The sequence below is a fragment of the Mauremys mutica genome, chromosome 6, assembly GCF_020497125.1.
Source record: "Mauremys mutica isolate MM-2020 ecotype Southern chromosome 6, ASM2049712v1, whole genome shotgun sequence".
NCBI classification, from domain to species: Eukaryota; Metazoa; Chordata; order Testudines; family Geoemydidae; genus Mauremys; species Mauremys mutica.
This window is the reverse complement of record NC_059077.1, coordinates 72,348,934-72,369,874: the sequence shown is the minus strand read 5'-3', so window position 1 is coordinate 72,369,874 and position 20,941 is coordinate 72,348,934. Positions and strand designations below refer to the sequence as shown.

Below are 20,941 nucleotides of genomic sequence, written 5' to 3'. Positions count from 1 at the left end.
AGGTTGTACCCGGACAACATCCAATTGTAGAAATGCTATAGCTAAGCTTATTTTCCATTTTTAGAATGTTTTCATATAACAAGTTTTGTTTCTACTTGTAGGGTAACACATTGATGTCCTTGACTTAACCAAAGGATTATTCAAAAGGAGAGAGATTCAAGTAGCCTCTTTAAAGGAGATTCAATTATTTACATGTGCTTTGAAATCACTTATCCAAAGTCTGTCTAGATGCTAGTAGAACAAAGGACTGTAATTCAGGTATTTTTGTGAACTATAAGTTTCAAAGTGACAATACATTAATTCTGTTGTAATTCTTCCGAAAAGGTTGAAATTCAAGATAATACAGCAATATTTATTAAGCTAGTCTAATTATTCTTTGTAAGTAAATTACCTGAAGAATTTAGCCCCTTTTCTCTTTAGAATCATTTGGAATTTCTATGGCCTGGTCTACATTTAAAACAGGATTGACATTGCTACATGGCACTCAGGGGTGTGAAAAATCTACAGCTATGGTGATCTAACCCCCGGTGTAGATACGGCTAGGGTGACAGAAGAATGCTTCCATTGAACTAGACACCATCACTCATGCAAATGGAGTTCCTACAACAACAGAAAAACCTCTTCCAGTGCTGTAGTCTGCATCTACCCTAAAGGGTTACAGCACCATAGTTACGCCATCGTAGCTATGCCACTGTAGTGCCCATAGGGTAAATGTGGCCTATGGAAGTACTTCTATTTCTCAATATTTGAATATTATAATTTATGCAAACAAATTTCATCCTTCATGGTCCTGGCAAACGGCTCACATTGACTATTCTGTGTTTAGTGTATGACAGGTCACAAGTCACATGATATTGTTTCTGCTTCCTCAATGGAGCAGAAGAGATTACAAACAAGGAGAATAATTGTGGTGTACTGAAATCTGTTTTAAAATTATGAAGAATAAGGAGCTCCAGAAGGAAATTCATGATCTGAGTCTTCAGCAGAGATAGTCTGCAGACACAGCTTAGATGAAGGTGGGTTGAGCTGTGCCTGCTTTACCTCTCTCTGTTTTTGGTTCTTGTGTGTTAGGGTTCTAGATACAAAGAAATTAAATAATGTTATGTTGCAACTTTCCAACAAAAGTATTTCATCGTTTTATTTAACTTATTGAGATGTATGATGTGAACAACAGAGTTAATAATGAACAACAAATAGTGAACACACTTATTCTCATCTTAATACAAGTATACATACATACATGATGACATTCAACTCTGCGCAAGTGGCCAACACAAGGCCGATTCCTATTTAAATGGTGTACAAGCCTTGTGTTGGCCCACTGCACAGCAGCAAATGTCATCTACTAAGGACAGGCATCAATCATTCATCCAAACCAACAACTCATCTGCATGAGTGCTGGTAAGCAACACCAAATAGTTAAACCGAACAGCTGTTCGGAATTTGAACAAATATTTGTAACACTTCTTGTACAGTATCCAAGAATCTTTCACATATCTCAAATTTAGTACTCTCAACCTTTTGCTTTTTCACATTTGCAAAAATTCACATACAATAAAGCCTGAACTTCTTTTTCACTTTCAGTTCACTTTAAAAGAGGTCAATACCTGTATACTGTAGAACCTCAGAGTTATGAACACCAGGGTTACAAACTGACCAGTCAACCACACATCTCAAAGGACACAATCAAGCAGCAGCTGAGACAAAATTTAAAAAAAAAAAAAAGTACAGTAAGTACTGTGTTAAACAAACTATTAAAAAAAAAGTAAAGCAGCATTTTTCTTCTGCACAGTAAAGTTTCAAAGCTGTATTAAGTCAATGTTCAGTTGTAAACTTTGGAAAGAACAACCATAACATTTTGTTCAGAGTTACCTCCATTCCCGAGGTGTTTGTAACTCGGAGGTTCTACTGTACTCTGAATAACATAAAACATAAGAACAGCAATACTGGGTCAGACCAATGCTCCATCTAACCCAGTATCCTGTCTTCCAACAGTGGCCAGTGCCAGGTGCCCCAGAGGGAATGAACAGAACAGGGAATCATCAAGTGATCCATCCCGTCGCCCATTCCCAGCTTCTGGAGAACAGAGGGTATGGACACTCAGAGCATGGTGTTGCACCCCTGCTCATCCTGGCTAATAGCCATTAATGGATCTATCCTCCAGGAACTTATCTAGTTCTTTTTTCTCCGAGCTGAAAAATCCCAGTCTTTTTAAATCTCTCCTCATACGGAAGCTGTTCCTTACCTTAGCCATTTTAGTTGCCCTTCTTTATTCCTTTTCCAATTCCAATATATCTTTTTTAAGATGAGGTGACCACGTCTATATGCAGCATTCAAGATGTGGGTGTAACACGGATTTATATAGAGACAGTCTGATATCTTCCTGTCTTGTTATCTATCCCTTTCTTAATGGTTCCTAATATTCTGTTAGCTTTTTTGACTGCCGCTACACATTGAGCAGATGTTTTCAGAGAACTATCCACAATGACTCCAAGATCTCTTTCTTGAGTGGTAACGGCTAATTTGGACACCATCATTTTGTATGAATGGTTCAACAGACTGGCTATAGGAAAATAACTCCCAAGAGAAAAAAAAAAGCCAGCAATCTGAAAAAAATTGTCATTACATTTTTTTTCTTTCTCTGAGGACCCAATAGATTCAACATATATTTGTTAATTAAGAGACAAATTCTTCTCTGTCTTGAAGTCTCAGATTTGGCATTTTGTTTTTTTGTGATAAACAAATAAGGACCAAATTCTACCCTCAGAGGTATATATTTGCATCAGAAGAATTTGGTTCTGATGAAGATGGAGATGAGATACTATGAGAGGTGCAGCACCTCACCAGCTTCACCCTCTTTCTCCCCCCCCCCGAAAGGGGAGAGTATATTATTTCTCTCCCCTATTTGTATTTAGGTAATGCCCAGTGGCCTCAAAATGTAGTTGGATTCCCTCTGTGCTGGTCACTGTACAAACACACAGTAACAGTCACTTCCTTCTCAAAAGATCTTACAAGGAGAAAAAAATAATACAGTCCTAGCTCCAATTTACACATGTGGAACTGAGATAAACAGATTAAGTGACTCCTTAAAGTCACATAGGGAGTCTGTGGCCTGGTCTACACTGGGGGGAGAGAGGGCGAGAATCGATCTAAGATACGCAACTTCAGCTACGAGAATAACATAGCTGAAGTTGACATATCTTAGCTTGACTTAGATTGATTTATTTCGCATCCTCACAGCGCGGGATCGACGGCCACTGCTCCTCCATTGACTCCGCTTCTGCCTCTCACCCTGGTGGAGTTCCGGAGTCGACGAGGAGGGCATTCGGGGATCGATGTATCGTATCTAGATGAGACACGATACATCGATCCCCGATAGATCGATCACTACCCACCGATTCGGCGGGTAGTGTAGACATACCCTGTGACAGAACTATGAATCTACCAGGATGAATGGGACACTGGGCCCTGATAATGCAAGCTGATCCACACAGGCTCAGTATAGCTTCACATGAGTGTAAGGGTCTGCCTGTACAGAGCTGCTTGGAGAACTGGGCCCAGGAAGAGTCAAGAGTCAAAGTTTTCTGTGCCAACAAGTAACAGCTACAGAACTGAATAATACAGCACAGATCAGAGAAGATAGCTAAGCTAAGCTGTCAGCCAGGGAGAGAACAGGGTTATTAGGCAACTGAAGGCAAGGGGGTAGAAAAGACATATCTAGTGGCAATCTCCTAACTACCACAGGAGCTGTTCCAGTAAGGACCAGTGTGGCCACGGTTGCTTGGAGTGGTGAAAGCATACTGACCTGACTGTTAAAGACCTGATTGGTATTACGCTTGGCTTTGAACAATGTTTAATAACAGATTAAGCAGATATGTCAAAATGCCAAGGGGAGCTGTACGTCTCTTGTGAACACAGAATCCTGCCCATCCCACTTAGTCTCAGTCTCCCTTGCTTCCTATCACCCTTTCCCTCAAAGGGCTTTGGGTAATTGGGGGGAATGCAGTAACCAACATGGCCAGTGTAGATTGGACAAACAGGGAAGGTTGCTCAGGTGACGAGGTCAGAGCAGTGCCTCTTGTTATGCAATATGATTAGCCAAAGATTTGGCTGACAGAGATCAGCTTAATAAACAACCAAATCTTTCTTGAACTTGATATGAATTCTTTTGGAATTTCAAATCTAAAATTCTGAATGAAGAGGAAGAAAAACATCAAAGCATAAATTGACAGGCTGACCAGGTTTTAGCACATATTTCCATAGAAATAAATTAAGTAAAACGTATATATTTGCCCTCAAATAAACCAGTAATCACTCTTATTACTTACTGCAAACACATAATTGCTGAAGATTTTTAGTTCAACTGAAAGTGTAGGTTGTTTCTGGAGAATGGTCAAATGCTGAAGTGCGAATGCAACAAGTAGCAGGTTAACAAAAACTAGTACATTTTCCAAACCAAAAATCTATGCCAGTTATTCTGATTTATTTGCATTGTAATAGTGGCTAGAAGTCCCAATCAGGGATCAGGACTTCATTGTGCTTAGTTCTGTACACACACAATGAAAAGCTGATTCCTGCCAAAGAGCAGATTGTTACACACAAATCTGTCCCTCATCACAATATAATTTACAGAGACAAAGTTGGTAAGCATCAATTTGAGAAGGTCATACTGCACCCTTGGTAGGAGTACACAGCTCCAGTTTAAGCACTGTGTACACGGATCATAGAGCAATAGCAATTAGTGATGGAAAAAAACTTTTAGTCTATTCAGTCTATCCCCCTGCCAGAACAAGATTTTCCCCAGAATTCATAGTAAAGCCCAGGCCGAAGTATGCCTCAATTTTAAATGACTTTAATGAGTTTATCTTTTGTCCCTTGGCAAGTGTGTAGTACATGTTGGAAATTTCTGTCCACTTCCTCATTTGGAAAAAGGCACTGAGAATGGCTTTGGAAGAATAGCGCAGATTATCTGCCTTGATTCCTTCCCATAATAAATCATGATTCTGTTCACTGTCATTTTGTTCTGCCTATTTGCCCAAAAAATTAAAATCCAAGTAGGAAAACAGTATGTAGAAAATAGTTGCATCACAGGAGAAGTATCCTGAGACTATTAGCACAATAGAAAATGCAAGTTTGCAACTAGAAACCAATTTCCATCGCAAAAGGAGGTTTTCCTGCTGGAGTAAAAAAGAAAATATTTATTTATTTTTTAAAAGCATGTCTAGTTTCCTTTAGTAACTGCACCTGATTCACACCTGTGAGTGGGGGAGAGGTACCTCTCTGCTCCCAAGGGGCGGCTATCCCAATAGAGGAATCCAGTCCTAGGGAAAGACACATGACAGCTCCTCTGTTGCCTGCACTCCCTTGTAGTATTTGTAAGGAGCTGGGAAGAACTGTGCAGAACTTCGTAAGAGTGTTCTTGCTGAAGCTGTCCTGGAGATCTGCCACATCTCCTGAGTGTCTTGGTCAACCCCACTACTGTCTGGGTTGCCAATACTCAGCTCCCACTTCACTGGATATGTGGAGCTACATGCCTCTGGTGATACTGCACTTCTGTTCTGGTAGGGCTTTCCATCATCAGAGCTCCACAGCCCTGATTCCTGTAGTTAGATTCAAGGATTAAATCAAGTCTGATATCCATGTTATATTTCTCCTTCATAATTGGGTCCTGCAATGAAGTCAAAAGCACCACTGAACAGCAAGGTGGTATTTTTAAGCAGGTACACAATAATTTAAAATTCCCTTTTAGAACTGGCATTCAATGTGAATTAAAAGCAAAACTAAAATTCTTATATATACAAGCCCAGGAAGAGCAAGTATTTGTTTAAAAATAAATAACTATGGTATAGTAATTAGTAAATGTATCAAAAATACATACAAATAAAGCATAGCAGGTTAATACATTTATTATATGCTTGGAAAAAATCCTTGTTACGGAAGTTCCTCTTTAAAACACCCAAGTAGTCAATCTCAGAACTACTTCTGAAATCCATCAACAAACAGGGCCAGATTGTGCAACCTTAACTCACCTTGCTCAGCCCTTGATTACAGGAGTAATGGGACTACTCATGTAAGCAACTGTTCATCAACAAGAATAAGGGTTGCACCAACTGAGTCCTATGGTACAGCATGACCTTACCTAAAGCAAATGTCATTACTGTTGAGTGGCTGCTCTGTGTTGTACTAAATTTAACTACTTTCACATACAGTTTGGAGACTGCAATTTTATGGTATTTTTAAAATCTGACTCTCAATCACAAAATGGCCTGCTCAATAGATAAAACAGCAACCATCTGAACAATGGGGGAATGTTCAAAGAGAGAGATCTGAAAAAGTTACAATTCCTGCAGAGAATACCTTTCAAGCATTCAGCCTTTCTAGTGTCTCAGCCTCTGAAGAGAATTGTAATGAAGACAAATTAAAAGGTTAAACTGGAATATGGTAAATGTTCAGAAAAGAGATCAAACTGTAGTTTAAAGCTGCTTCAATATGCGACAAGTGGATCTTTAAGGTTTTCTTCTTCTCACTCCTTTCAGATGCTTGAAAAACATCAAAAATAAATTTAACTTCAGTACTAGGAGTCACTGTAGTTACCAGAACCATGACAGAAAGGGAACATGCAAGTTGAAGTGAAAAATTGTTGGCTGAAATAGAGAAGTTTCTTGAATTGGATGAGTAAGTGGACACAGTACAGAGAATCAGAGAAGTTGAGGCACTAACAGCCAGGTTCAGGAAACTTCTGTATTCCAGAATAAAGGAAGGAATGAGCTGGCCATTACGAAGTCAGAGAGGTGGACTGGCAGTTTGTAACCACCGGAGCCAAGAGGTCACAGTGGCATTATATATGGCTGGAGGAAGACAAGGATGGGCAAGCTATGGCCACTAGAGAAAAGAGGACCAGGAGGACTTCTACACAGATAGCATTTTCAAATTGATATCAGGTTCTCAACATGGAAACCGGAGGATACCTCTCAAGGTTCAGCTGGCCCAAAAGAACAGCGGTGTACTGGACGCACCTGTGGATGGCAGTTCAGCACAACCTGTAAGAAAATCAAGCTTGTCCAAAAAGAGTTCAACTGTCCAAGGAAGATAGATGATCCTCATAGGGATTCAATACTCAGAAGAGTCGAAAGACCATTCTGCAAGGGACAGGCAGAAAAAAGGACAGTGTGCTACCTTTCTGAAGCCAAGACATGAGACCTCACTGTAAGATTGGACAGGTTTCTGAAGTGGATGGGAAAGTATCCATTGGTAACTGCTCATTTCAACACTGAGACTATGTCGTGAGATATCTCACAGATAGATGAGTTCAGGGAACTTGGAAGTCTGCTGAAGATGAATGTCCAAGCGATCTTCCCTGAGATCCCTCCTGTCCCATGAGAAACAGAAGACAGAAGGCTGAAGATTCTGAAAGGGAATCGCTCGCTAGGTAAGTGGCATACGGTGGAGATTTTTGTTTTATGGAACATTGGTACACCTTCTAAAGGGGGGATAGTTTGAGTGGCCTCCACCTCAGTAGAAGAAGGACCAATCTTTTTGGAGACAGGTTGGCTAGAGTAGCCATGAGGAAATTAAACTGATAACAAAAGTGAAGGGGAGGAATAGGGAAGATATGAGCATTCAACACAAAACCAAGATGTTGAGAACAAAATTAATCAAGGAATGAAAGGACATAAAGAAAAGAAATTACTGAATTGTCTATATACCAATGTAAGAGCCTGGGTAACAAACAAAAAGAACTGATATTACTCATTTATGAGCATAAATTTGACCTAGTTGGTATTTCTGAATCCTAGTGGGATGATTTCCAAAACTGAAATGCTAAAATTAACAGTTCTAACCTGTTCAGGAAGTATCGAGCGGGCAGAAGAGGAGAGGGAGTGGCACTCTACACCAAAAGTGGTATTACCTGTTTCCAAGTCAGTGATAACTCAAAAGAAAATGATCTTGAATACTTACAGACCTATGTCCAAGCACAAGATGAGGTACTAGTTGCTGTCTTCTACAAACCATCAAATCACACTTGGGTACAGGATGAGCGCCTTCTTACTTATCTACAGGAAAAGCTGTGTTATCTGGTGTACCAACCAGAAAGCTCTATAAACCAGCATTTCTGATATTCATAGAAAGGCTAGTTTATAGTCTGGTTGGCACGGGGCCGTCAGGCTCCCTGCCTGGTTCCGCGTGCCTCCCCAGAAGTTGCGACATGTCCCTGCTGCTCTTGGGTGGAAGAATGGCCACAAGGGATTCAGCGTGCAGGAGGGGATGTGGGGCGCAGGCTCTGGGAGGGAATTTTGGATGCAGGAGAGGGCTTGGAGAATGGGATTGGGGCACAGGAGAGGTTTTGCGGTGCCACATCTCGGGACACTCACCTCGGGCAGCTCCCCACAAGTGGCAACCTGTCCTTGCTGCTCATAGGCTGAGGCGTGCCAAGCGGCTCTGTGTGCTGCCTCCATCTGCAGGCACCACCCCAGTCAATGGGAGCTGCGGAGCTAGCGCATGAGACCGGGCAGGGGCCGCGCACAGAGCCATCTGCCACGCCTCTGCCTAGGAGCGGCTGGGACAGGTTGCCGCTTGTGGGGAACCACCCTAGATGAGTGCCCTCCAGATCTGACACCACAAAACCCCCTGCCCCGAGCCCCCTCTCACCCAAACTCCCAAACTCCCTCCCAGAGACCATGTCCTGCGTCCCACATCCCTTCTCGTGCTCCAACCCCGCACCCTCTCACGCACCCAAACTCCCTCCCTCTTAGTTAACCGGAATTTTCCCTTACTGGCACCCCCATTCCCCCAACATGCTGGATAAAAAGGCTTTTACTGTATAATGTGTAAGAAAAATAAATCTGCATGATAATGCGGGCCTCCAATTTGAATGACATATGCTGGAGATCTCATGCTGCCAGTACTAAAACTTCCTTGGAATTTCAAAACATTGTAGATGACAATTCCCTAACTCAAGAATTGTTGCGTCCAACTTGGGGGAATTCTATATTAGCTCCCATCTTGACAGATAAGGAAGAATTGATACTAGAAATAAAAATTAATGCTAACTTAGGTACAAGTGATCATGACTTGACCACCTTGATTATGTGCAAACAGAATAAAATCCAGACCAGTGAGAGAAACACACACACACACACTCGGTGCTTTAAAAGGGCCAGTTTCACAAAGCTGAAAACAATTATGAGTCAAAAATTACTAGATCCCCAAAAGTCACAAAACCACAATCAAGGAAAGCAGCCATATTGGTTAAAAAAATGACCTTGTTTAGAGGGGAAGTGAAGGCAGCTATAAAAAATTATATATAACAAATGGGAAAAAAGGGAAGTTCCAGAAGCCTGGAAGAAAACTAATGATGTGCCAATATTTTTAAAAAGGGTAAATGGGATGACCTGAATAATTATAGGCCTGTCAGTCTGACATTGATCCTGGTCAAAATAATGGAGCAGTTGACACGAAATTTGATCAGTACTGAATTGCAAGAGGGTAATATGATTAATGCCAATTACCACAATCTTTATGGAAAATACATCCTGTCAAACTAACTTGACAACTTATTTTGATGAGATTACAAGTTTGGTTGATGTAAAATACTTAGATGCCTGCAAAGCATTTTTCATTAAAAAACTAGGAAGATATAAAATTTACCTGCTACATATTAAGTGGATTAAAAGCTGGCTAATAGGTCTCATATCACCATTGTAAATGGGGAACTATCAGTGAACAAAAGTGTTTCTAGTGGGGTCCCAAAGGGATCAGGTTTTGGCCCTACACTGTAACATTTTTATTAATTATCTGAAGAAAACATAAAATTATCATTGATAAAGTTTGCAGATGACACAAAAATTGGGGGAGTGGTAAATAATGAAGAGAACAGATCGGGATTGCTTGTCATAACAACAGCAGCCAAGGGCAAGATCAGTCTATATTTTTCATTACTAAGATTTCTAAAACAGCACTATCATGTAGGGAAACTTACTCTGAGTTTATCTTTATTGAAATAACAAGAACAGCATATAATGATGCTGCTATCACAAGAGAAGAATTAATGGCACAGCATCCAGACATCTTCAGGAAACTAGCACAGTTCTATGGAGCACATCATATACACAAAGACTCCACAGTTACCCCTGATAAATACGTGGATTCAGAAATATACCATTTGCTGTGTCACATACAGAGATGGTCTCAAATATTTGGAAATAGTCCTCCACCTTGCATTAGCAGCTTATTCATAACTTTAAAAATAGAAATTTAAAAAATATGCTTAGATCCCAGAGACCTAATAAGGCCTGAAAACTTAGCATTACCATTCCGAGATAAATAGATGTTCAGTGAAGTGAAGCTGGAAAAAAGCCTATTCACCATCCTAAAGGAAAAGGTTTGATATTGGCAAGTCATACAATACAAGGAGTCATCTGATCTGCCTCTTTAATGCCCCATATGACACAGGCAAATTTCTCTGTCTACCCTTCGGAATAGAGTCTGCTAGGGAAGCCTTTTAACAACAAAAACAAAAAGTCATGAAGCATTAAAGAATATAGCAAGAGTTTACATCATAATGAACAATGTGATTCTAGCTGCAACCACAAAAAATGAGAGCTTGTTGTTGTTGTTTTTTTAAAATAAGCATCAAACTAAGCAGAAATCTAACAGCAGCAGTGTAATAGCCCCCTGGCTATGAGAAACGGATGTAGCCTAGAAATACAGGCTTAAAGGATGTTTGTCATCAAAAACTGCTGTTTTAAAAGCCCAACTAAAATACCAAAGTTGTCATTCAGTGTAAAAAACAAAAAATTCTCACTCCAGATCCTGTGTGGAATATTCAAGTCTTATCATATATGAAAAAATGATACTGAGTCATTAATTTCTAGGAAATATAAAGGATTAACCTGATTTGCATGACATTTGGCCTAATAATACTAAAGTTGTTTTTATCCTCCCTCAGGGAACTTACTAATGCAATGATTTTTTAAGTAGTTCTCCATGTGTTACCAGACCAAAAGCAAAACTGTATATTAAGCTGTGTATCGCAACATTTAAGAAGGCAACCTTGATAAGGTTTTCAATCTTCCATCTCCCCAGTTCTAGGATTTGCACCAAGCTTAAATAGTTGTCAAAACGTAAGGCTAAAAAAAATCAATGTATGCATTTGAAATAGCATGTGTGCCCTGTACTTCTTTGGACAGCAATGCTAATTAAGTGTTTCTCAATTACTCTTTCCAAGAATAGCACATGAATCTGGCACAACATATTCTGAACAACAACAGAAGATTTACAAATTACAAAAACAAACAAACAAACAAACCACACACACTTTCCAAGGCTTTTAAGTACTGGAAAAAGGAAGAGAGAGAATGCGCATTAAAACATGTCATGAGTAAATTTCCATAACATTTGCAATATAACTTGCAGTCAAAAGAATTTAGTTTTAGGGGAAATCAGCAATTTTCATATAATTAAGTTCATGTTAATTGGAACCAGCTTGAACTTCCATAATGTGAAGAAATCATCATATTTGTTTTTCTCATTCTGTTCATCATAGAGTAGCTATAGTTTGAATGAATGGTAGAGGTCATGAAAGTAAGGGATTAATAGAAGAACATCTGAATGACCATCTGGAAACAACCCAATAGGTTATCCATTGTTTGTCCTGTCTCTGAGTGACCAATATATGGCAATTCAGAGGAAACCATACAACTGCCATAATATTTCATTGGGGACAATTTCTTCCTGGACTTAGCTGGTGACAAACTTATATCTTTGAAGCATGAGGACTACTAAATTGCAATGTTTTTATATTAGCTAGTGTAACTGCAGACAAGGAAATAAAAGCAATTTTTTTAGAATGGAGGTTTGCATGCAAAATTTTGCATCAGCTGCATCTATATTTGCATGTGCAATTAACAAATTTGTTTGCACAAATCAAATGGTTGCAAACAAATTGCTAGTCAACTGTCTACCTAGCAAACCAAATTGCACATACAAATGTGGGCAAAAAACTGCATAATATTTTTGAATAAAGGCTATTCTTGTAAAAAATGTGGCCCTAAATATTGAATCTGTTATGCAAATTGCCTCAATAATAACCCATGGCAATGTGTTCCATAAGTTAATTATGTTTCATACTCAGTATTAGAGTAGCACTGACTTGAGCCAAAGACACAACAATGTGTGTTTCAGCTTCTTCGCAAACCAGTCTCTCTTGAACACTGCTACTGAACAATGCCAAACTGCAGTGTTTAATTATTATCTTCAGAGTGATTCTATCCACCCACCAATGAAAAATAATATGGATTTACATTCTCCCTCTTTTTTTCCCCCCAGACACTTATTTTAGCCCAGTGGTTTTCCAGCTGTGGTCTGCAGGGGTCCACACCTCCCTTCAGAATTTGTAGGGGTCTGCAAATGGATAAAAGGTTGAAAACCACTGTTTCAGTATTTCCAGTTTTACCATTTATAAAGGTAGAGTCTCTACCTACCTAATGCAGAGATTTTAGCTAATACCACGGTTCACAATTCAAAGTACTCTAAAGTTGTAGTACAAATGAAAAGGGTTTTAATATAAGAAAACTGTACCTATGAGAATGGTTATGGGGACGATGCACTCAAAACTCAGAAAAATCAGCATTTCAGAACAAAATCACAATTTAAGAAAGATTAAATTCTGATTTCAGGGGTTATTTGGATAATCACAGTAGATCAGCAGAAGATATTTTTCTTTCCAAAATTTATTATAAGCACTGAGACAGATTCAGTCTGGTGTTACATTGGTTTATCCCAGTTTAAACCTTGGCGCAAGACCTGGTGGCAGAAAGTCCACTGAGGAATTAGGTAGAAATGCAAAGGGAAAATCGGTGCCTGTCCTACCTAGGGGTGGATAAAGAACAGAGAGTCTTGCTGGGTTGGGAGGTTACAGCACAGTACATCAGATAATCTTGCAGCAGGTTCTAAAAGTAATTTTGTTTAAAAAAAAATCCGGGGTCATATTGTCTCACATACAGCTCTTCCCTCATCTGCAAAGATGGGAGGGAAACGGGGGAGGGGGCATCAGGTTCCTCATCAACACTAGCCCTCTTCTCAGATTCAGTGGGGCCCCCTCCTCTGGCCAGAGTCTGTGTGTTGGCAAGAGAAAGTCATATTTTCCAAGTATTTAAAACCTGGAAAGAAAAGTTCACTCTAGTCCCAAACTCAAAATAAAAAGTACCAACTGAGGATCACATTTCCCATATTAAAAAACTGTTCAAAATAAAAATAAATTTGGCTATTTATAAGTCACAGAAACATGTAAAACCTATAGAACTATGAATGCAGAAAGCTTTTTGAATTTGACTTTTCCTTATCAGTTTGTGAAGGTTTCACTTTTTGGTTTAGAGAACATATATATCAAACAACACTCCTCTAGTCACATATGTATTGTAATAAGTTTAAAAGAACCTGCTGTCTATTATAGCGTTTTTTTCCTGAAAACCAACAAAAAGGTTTTGGTTTTTTTCGTAAATAGCTTCGAACTGAAATTTGATTAGTCCATGTGGTTTCACCACTTCTTGTATTTTTTCAAATAAAAATGCTGTAAAACAGCCAATATTTAGCATTGAAACATGGTTTTTGAACATTTATTGTACTTTGTTTGAAAATGCTTTCTGCATATTTTTGAAATAGCTAAATATGGCTTCGTGTGATAAAAAATTCTTAATAACGATATGCATAAATTTACATCATAAGAGTTCAGGTAAATATTAGATTTAGTCCCCAGTCATGAAATGTATTTATGTAATCTGCATGTAGAAATATATTGAAATATATGCATCCAAACAATTAAAGTTCACTGTGTTGACTCAGATTCCTGTATGTTGATTTTTTTCCCTTAAAAAAAAAATTGAATCCCCATTCAAAACAAACAAAAAATGTCTTGCAAGGTATTTAGATACCAAGGTGGCACCTTAGAAATACATAAAATAGAGAGATTAAAAATTTTAGAATATAAATTAATGTAGCTCTGTATAATCCCTTCAGTATTGAATGTAGCTCAATGAGTTTTCTGAGGAATAGGTAAATACTCATAAATACATAAATGAGTACACTGAAGTTACTTTGTAGTCAAGGAACATTATGAATTAGCTGATAGTCTAGTCACAATCTACGATATTAGATTCTTAATTAATTGACAAGTACATTAGCCAGGACTAAGCAGTGCAAAATGTTTCTTCCAAAACCGTTTTTGCCAAAAAATGCAGATTTGGATTAACCAAAACCTTTTACCAATTCATGTTGAATTTGCTGTTTGGGGGGGCTTTATTTAAAAAAAACAAATACTCTGAAAAAATCAAAATGTTTTGACCTTTCCAAAGTCAAATATTTAAATTTTTACTCAAAATTATTTGTAAGAAATATATTTCAATTTCATTAAAAATAAACATTTAAAAAAGCTTGAAAACTAAACAATATATTTTGTTTTGGGAGACAAAGCATTTAGTTCAATCCCAATTTTTTTTTATTTGGTTCACTAAAAGTTTTGAAATGTTTTTGTTTTTCAATAGACCCAAAGTGATCCCCCCGCCCTCCATTTTTCAGAACAGGCACCAAACTGAAAATCACTTATTTGGACAGAGGTAGCCAGGACACTTTGGTTATCTCCTAAAAGTGCTCTAGGATGTTTAATTCCACTTGTTCAACACTACCGTTTAAACACCCTTTTGTGTCAAGTCCAAATGTAGAATCAGTTTAATGGTTGATGCATCTTCTCTCTGGAGACTACATTCTAGCCCTTTGGATTCAGAGATTTAATAGTAATAGGGGAGAAAATCTGTCACTGTCTCTAAGCTTGAGGTGATATGTAAGTATAGACATCCCTTTTCCATAAAGCACATTTTAACAATGCAGCATCACTTCTTGCACTGTACTAGTGTTAGCATTGAATAGAACCTGTGAATCTAAGTCCAGAAGAGACAATATGATCATGCTAGTCTGACCCCCTGTATAACACAGGCCATAGAACTTGTCCAAAACAATTCCTAGAGCAGATCTTTCACAAAAACATCCAATCTTGATTTAAAAATGGTCAATGATGCAGAATCCACCAGCATTAGTAAATTCGTTCCGATAGTTAGCTACTCTCACTGTTAAAAATTTACACCTTATTTCCAGTCTAAATTTGTTTAGCTTCAACTTTCAGCCATTGGATTGTGTTACACCTTTCTCTGTTCGACTGAAGAGCCCACTTTTAAATATCTGTTCCTTGTGTAGGTACTTATAGACTGTAATCAACCCACCTCTTAACCTACTTGAACTACTTGAGTCTATCACTATAAGGCAGAGATGGGCAAACTACGGCCAGCAGGCCACATCCGGCCCACAGAACCATCCTGCCTGGCCCCTGAGCTCCCCATCAGAGAGGCTAGCCCCTGGCCCCTCCTCTGCTGTCCCCCCTCCCCCGCAGCCACGCGGGCAGCACTCTGCACAGTATGATCCTGCGGAGCAGAGCAGCAGCGTGTCTAGTTCCAGCTGGGCGGCACGGCTGCCAAACATGCTGTTCTGAGCGGCATGGTAAGGGAGCTATGGGGTTGGATAAGGGGCAGGGGGTCCCGGATGGCAGTCAGGGGACAGGGAGCAGGGGGCAGTTGGATGGGGTGGAGGTTTGTGCGGGGCGGTCGGGGATGGGGAACAGAGGGGTTGCATAAGCGTGGGAGTCCCGGGTGATCAGCCAGGGGACTGGGAGCAGGGGGGTTGGATAAGGGGTGAGGTCCCGGGATGGCTGAGGCGGGAGTCTTGGGAGGCGGCAGTCAGGGGCCAAGAAGCAGGGGGTGGTTGGATAGACGTGGGAGTCCCGGGGGGGCGGTTAGGGGGCAGGGGGACCCAGGAGGGGGCAGTTAGGGGACAAGGAGTAGGGTGGGTTGGATGGGTCGGGGATAGGGAGGGGGCAGATAGGGCACAGCCTTCCCTACCTGGCCCTCCATACAGTTTTTCAACCCCAATGTGGCCGTCGGGCCAAAAAGTTTGCCCACCCCACTATAAGGCATGTTTTCTAATCTTTTAATCATTCTTGGTGCTCTTCTCTGCACCCTTTCCCATTTTTTAATATCTTTCTTGTACTGTGGGGACCAGAACTGGACGCAGTATTCCAGAGGAGGTCATACCAGTGCCAAATACAGAGAATAAAATAACCTCTCTACTTCTACTCAAGATTCCCCTCTTTATGTATCCCAGGATCACATAAGCTCTTTAGCCATAGTGTCCCACTGGGAGCTCATGTTCAGCTGATTATCAGTGATGAGTGTGTGTTTTCTTTCAGGTCACTGATAAAGAAGTTAAATAGCATAGGGCCAAGAAACGATCCCTGCAGGACTCCACTGGAAACAGACTTGCCTGATGAAGAATTCCCCATTTACAGTTATGTTTTGAGACCTATCAGTTAGCCAGATTTTTAACCATTTAATGTTTACCATGTTAATTTTATATTGTTCTAGTTTTTTAATCAAAATGTCGGGCTGCACCAAGTCAAACACCTTACAGATGTCTATGGATATTATATCAACACTATTACTTTTATCAGCCAAAGTTGTAATCTCATCAAAGATAGATAAGTTTGCTTGATAGAATCTACTTTCCATAAATCAGTGCTGATTTGCATTAATTACATTACCCTCTTTAATCTTATTAATCGAGTCCTGAATCTGCTGCTGCATTATCTTCCCCAGAATCAATGTCAGGCTGACAGGCCTATAACTACCTGGGTCATTTTGTATGCCCTTTTTTAAAATGGGCATATTAGCTTTTCTCCAGTCTTCTGTAACTTCCCCACTGCTCAAAACTTATTGAAAATCAACATTAATGGTGAAGCAAACTCTTCAGTCAGCACTTTTAGAACTCTTGGATGCAAGTTATCTGGACCAGCTGACTTACAAATGTCTAACCTTAGTAACTTTTGTTTAACATCCTCCACAGATACTAGTAGAATGGAAAGAATATTATCATCACTATATATTATGAGACAGCATCATCTGTTTTTCCCAAAAACAGAATAGAAATGTTTACTGAACAATTCTGCCTTTTTGCATTATCATTGATAATTCTACCATTTCCATCAGGTAATGGACCAATGCCATTGTCAGGATTCTTTCTGTTCCTAATATATTTTAAAAACTCTTTCTTGTTGTCCTTAACTCTGCTGGATACAGCTATCTCCTTGTATCCCTTGGCTTTCCTTATCAATTTTCTACAATTTGTAACTTTTGATTTATATTAATTACTATTAACTTTCCCTTTCCTCCATTTGTCATACCTTTATTATTTATAGCTGCTTTCACCTCCCCTCTAAAACAGATTTTTTTTTCCACCAGCACAGCCTTCTTTCTTAATTGTGGGATTGTGGCTTTTTGGGCATCTAGTAAAGTGTTCTTAAATGATTCCCAATTATCAAACTTTTTTCTGATTAAGCTCTTCCTCCCAGCTGATTTGGCTCATAATAGTTTTCAGCTTTGTGAAACTGGCTCTTTTAAAGCATTAAGCATCTATATTGCTGATCTGAACTTTATTCTGCCTGCACATTATACATTTGATCAAGTCATTATCACTTGTACCTCAGCTGACATTAACTTTTAGTTCTGTGATCCATTCCTCTCTTTCTGTTTGGACAAGGTCTAATACAGAATTCCCCCATGTTGGCTGCAGAGCTTTTTGAGTTAAAAAATTGTCAACTATAAATAATGTTTAGAAATTCCAAGGATGATTTAGTACTGGCAGCATCAGACCTCCAACATATGTCACTCAAATTGAAGTCTCACATGATAACACATTTTCCTAACACATTATAGATAGGTGCATAAGGAGGCGCTCATTCTCTTCCCTAGTGTGATTTGGTGGTCTGTAGCAGATGCCAACTAGTACCCCATCTTATACTTTATCTGTTAGGACATCAATCAGTAAGCATTCAAGATTATTTTCTTCCGAGTTATCAGTGACTCAGAAACAGGTAATGCCATTTTTTATGTAGAATGCCATTCCCCCATCCCTTTTGTCCCACTGCTGCTTCCTAAACAGGCTATAACTATTGATTTAAACATTTCAATTGGAGGAATCATTCCACCAGGTTTCAATGATACCAACTAGGTCGAATTTATGCTAATAATGAAAAATTCCAATACCTCATTTGCTACCCAGACTCCTAGCATTAGTGTCTAAGCAATTCAAGAATGTCTTCTTTTCATGTTCTTTTGATCCTTGATTAATTTTGTTTGACATCTTCATTTTTGTGCTGATATAGTCTCTCTTTTAACCCTCTTCTTTTTAAAAAAAATAATTTAACTCCCTCCTGACTACTCTATCCAGCCTGTCCCCAATGAGATTCTTCCCCCTTTTACTGAGGTGCAGAATATCAGTTCAAATCCTTATATGAGACATGAATTTACAATCTGATGGGATAGAGGCATAAGAGTTATCTGCTGAGCCACAGTGAAACCTGTTAATAAGATGGTTATAGCAATGCTATGCAAAATGAGTTATAGCTTGGCAGAGATTCTTACAAACAAATCCTTTCTTTTAATTCACATGGGTTTACTCTACAACCCCCAAATATCTGTACAATCCATCAAGTTTGACTTTTAATTCTGAATTTGAACACATCCTAAAATTTAAAGCAATGCTTAGACAAAACTACTGCTTCTCTTCTGGTTTCACAGAAGTAAAATAAAATAAAAACAAACAAAGAACGAAAACATGAGTTCTGATGCAACATCAAATCTATGAACTCACTCTCTTTTTCTGGTATTACTAAAATATTTATTCCCTTGGGGTAGGTCTATACTTACCCGCCGGGTCGACGCGTAGAGTTCGACTTCTCGGAGTTCGAACTATCGCGTCTAATCTAGACGCGATAGTTCGAACTCCGAACGAGCTCCCGTCGACTCCGGAACTCCACCACCGCGAACGGCGGTGGCGGAGTCGACGGGGGAGCCGCGGACTTCGATCCCGCGGCGTCTGGACAGGTAGGCAGTTCGAACTAAGGTAGTACCTTAGTTCGACCCGCCCCCCCCCCCAGTGTAGACCAGGCCTTGGTAACATGTTAGCCTGAAAAAGAGCCCTTGTTCACTCAATAGGCTAATGAATCTTCCTTAGGAATAAAATAATAATGATGAAGAATTTATACAATACCTTCAGCCTACGAATCTTAAAAAGTTGCTCAGTCACATATCTTTCCTCCCAGTAAGCCCATTTGCCACCCTATTATGACTACCTCTTGCACTGCAATAGCATGAGGTAGAAGTAGGTTTCCCTCATTCTCTGCTCTTTTGTGCACCCACACTGGAGATGCCATAATATTGACCATACTGTCTAGTTCTTACATTGCAAGCCCTTTGGGGGCAGGAACTGTCTTTTTTGTCTCTTTGTAGAGCACCTAGCACAATGAAGTCCCAGTCCATGACTAGAACTCCTAGGTGCTATAGTCAGGGGCGGCTCTAGCTTTTTTGCCGCCCCAAGCAGCGTGCCTGCGGGAGGTCCACTGGTAACGCGGATTCGGCGGCGTGCCTGCGGGAGGTCCGCGGTCCTGCGGCTTTGGCGTACCCGTCACCGAATTGCCGCCTAATCTGCGGGACCGGGGACCTCCCGCAGGCACGCTGCCAAAGGCAGCCTGACTGCCGCCCTCATGGCGATCAGGAGGGCGCCCCCTGCGGCTTGCTGCCCCAGGCACGCACTTGGTGTGCTGATGCCTGGAGCCACTGCTGGCTATAGTAATACAAATACGATCAGGCATCAATTTACATGGTGGTTACATTCTTGAAAAAACACTGAGCAAATAGAAATCACGTAAAAAGATACCAAGGGTCTATGGGAAATAAGGGTTTAGTTTCCAGACTCACAGGATGACCTCCCTAATTTATCCAATATATGTTTAAATTTAATGAAATTTAAACTTGCTACTAACATTTACTGATGTTGAGGATGAATTTGATAGGATGATAATGCTGATTTTGTTGAAGTCAGCACTCCCAGGATTCATCTGGGGTGTCTGGAGAGGCTCGGGAGTGTGGAGCAGTGGCATAACCTGGTCGGGACATATGGGTGGACCCCAACTTCTGGTGGGTGGGCAATGATGGGGGCGGGGAAGGGGAAGCAGAAGGTACGGGGCAGGAGGGATTGGGGTCACCTCCCCTCACTCCCTCCAGCTGGCCTTATGGGAAGGCGATGGATACTCTAGCCAGGGCCCCCTCACATGCTAGAAGCACACCCAGGGAATGGGGTCAGGGTGCAGAGGCTTGCCCGCAAACCCCGTGCTCTGACCCCACTCCCAAGGTGCATGCCTGGGGCCGGAAGGGCCCCAGCCAGTGTCCATCACCCCCCACAAGGCCGGCTGGATGGGGGGAGGGGAGGCGGCCCTGATCCCTCCAGCCCCATCCCTCCAGCCTCCACTCCCCCACCTCCATCACTGCCCATCCACCCGAAGTCAGGGCCCACCCAAGTGTCCCGTTCTGGCTACATCACTGATCTGCGCATCCCGGCAACCGTGCTACACCATGTAAAAGTGAATCCATGCAGTGTACAAAAATAAAGCATCACAATTCACTGACCACGCATAACTGAAACTGTGCAAAAAAAATCCTGTGAATTGAGGACCGACTGTTTATTTAAATATTAAATAAATAAAAAATAATAATAGATTGACTGTTCAGGAGAGGAAAATGGGCATACTGCAGAATGGAGCATATGATTTTGATGATATACTGTTGGTTGATTTTAGGAATTATTTACTCCACAGGGCACTACTATGGCTCATCCTGCATCACAACATATTTAAAGAGTTTAACAAATAGTCACAGAATGAAAGAAAGTGTGTTTGTTTGGGTTCTTTATAGATGCAGGCTTGGGGAAAGAAAATGTTTCCATATGGCTGAAACTGGTATTTGTGAATATTCTATACACTAATATTAATAAAAGTATTTGGTTT

At 40.3% G+C, this 20,941-nt stretch overlaps 1 protein-coding gene across 6 annotated transcripts in view; it reads right to left on the bottom strand.

Moving 5' to 3' along the window:
• PRR16 (proline rich 16) overlaps positions 1-20,941 on the bottom strand; it is a 228,399-nt gene that overhangs the window by 84,075 nt on the left and 123,383 nt on the right. Inside the window, exon 1 of one of the 6 annotated variants that reach the window (XR_006580130.1) lies at positions 1,608-1,624. The exons of the other annotated variants lie outside the window; for them this stretch is intronic. The gene's annotated coding sequence lies outside the window, so the exon portion shown is untranslated. Of the gene's footprint in view, positions 1-1,607; positions 1,625-20,941 lie in introns of those variants that run through there. 6 annotated transcript variants of the gene reach the window in all.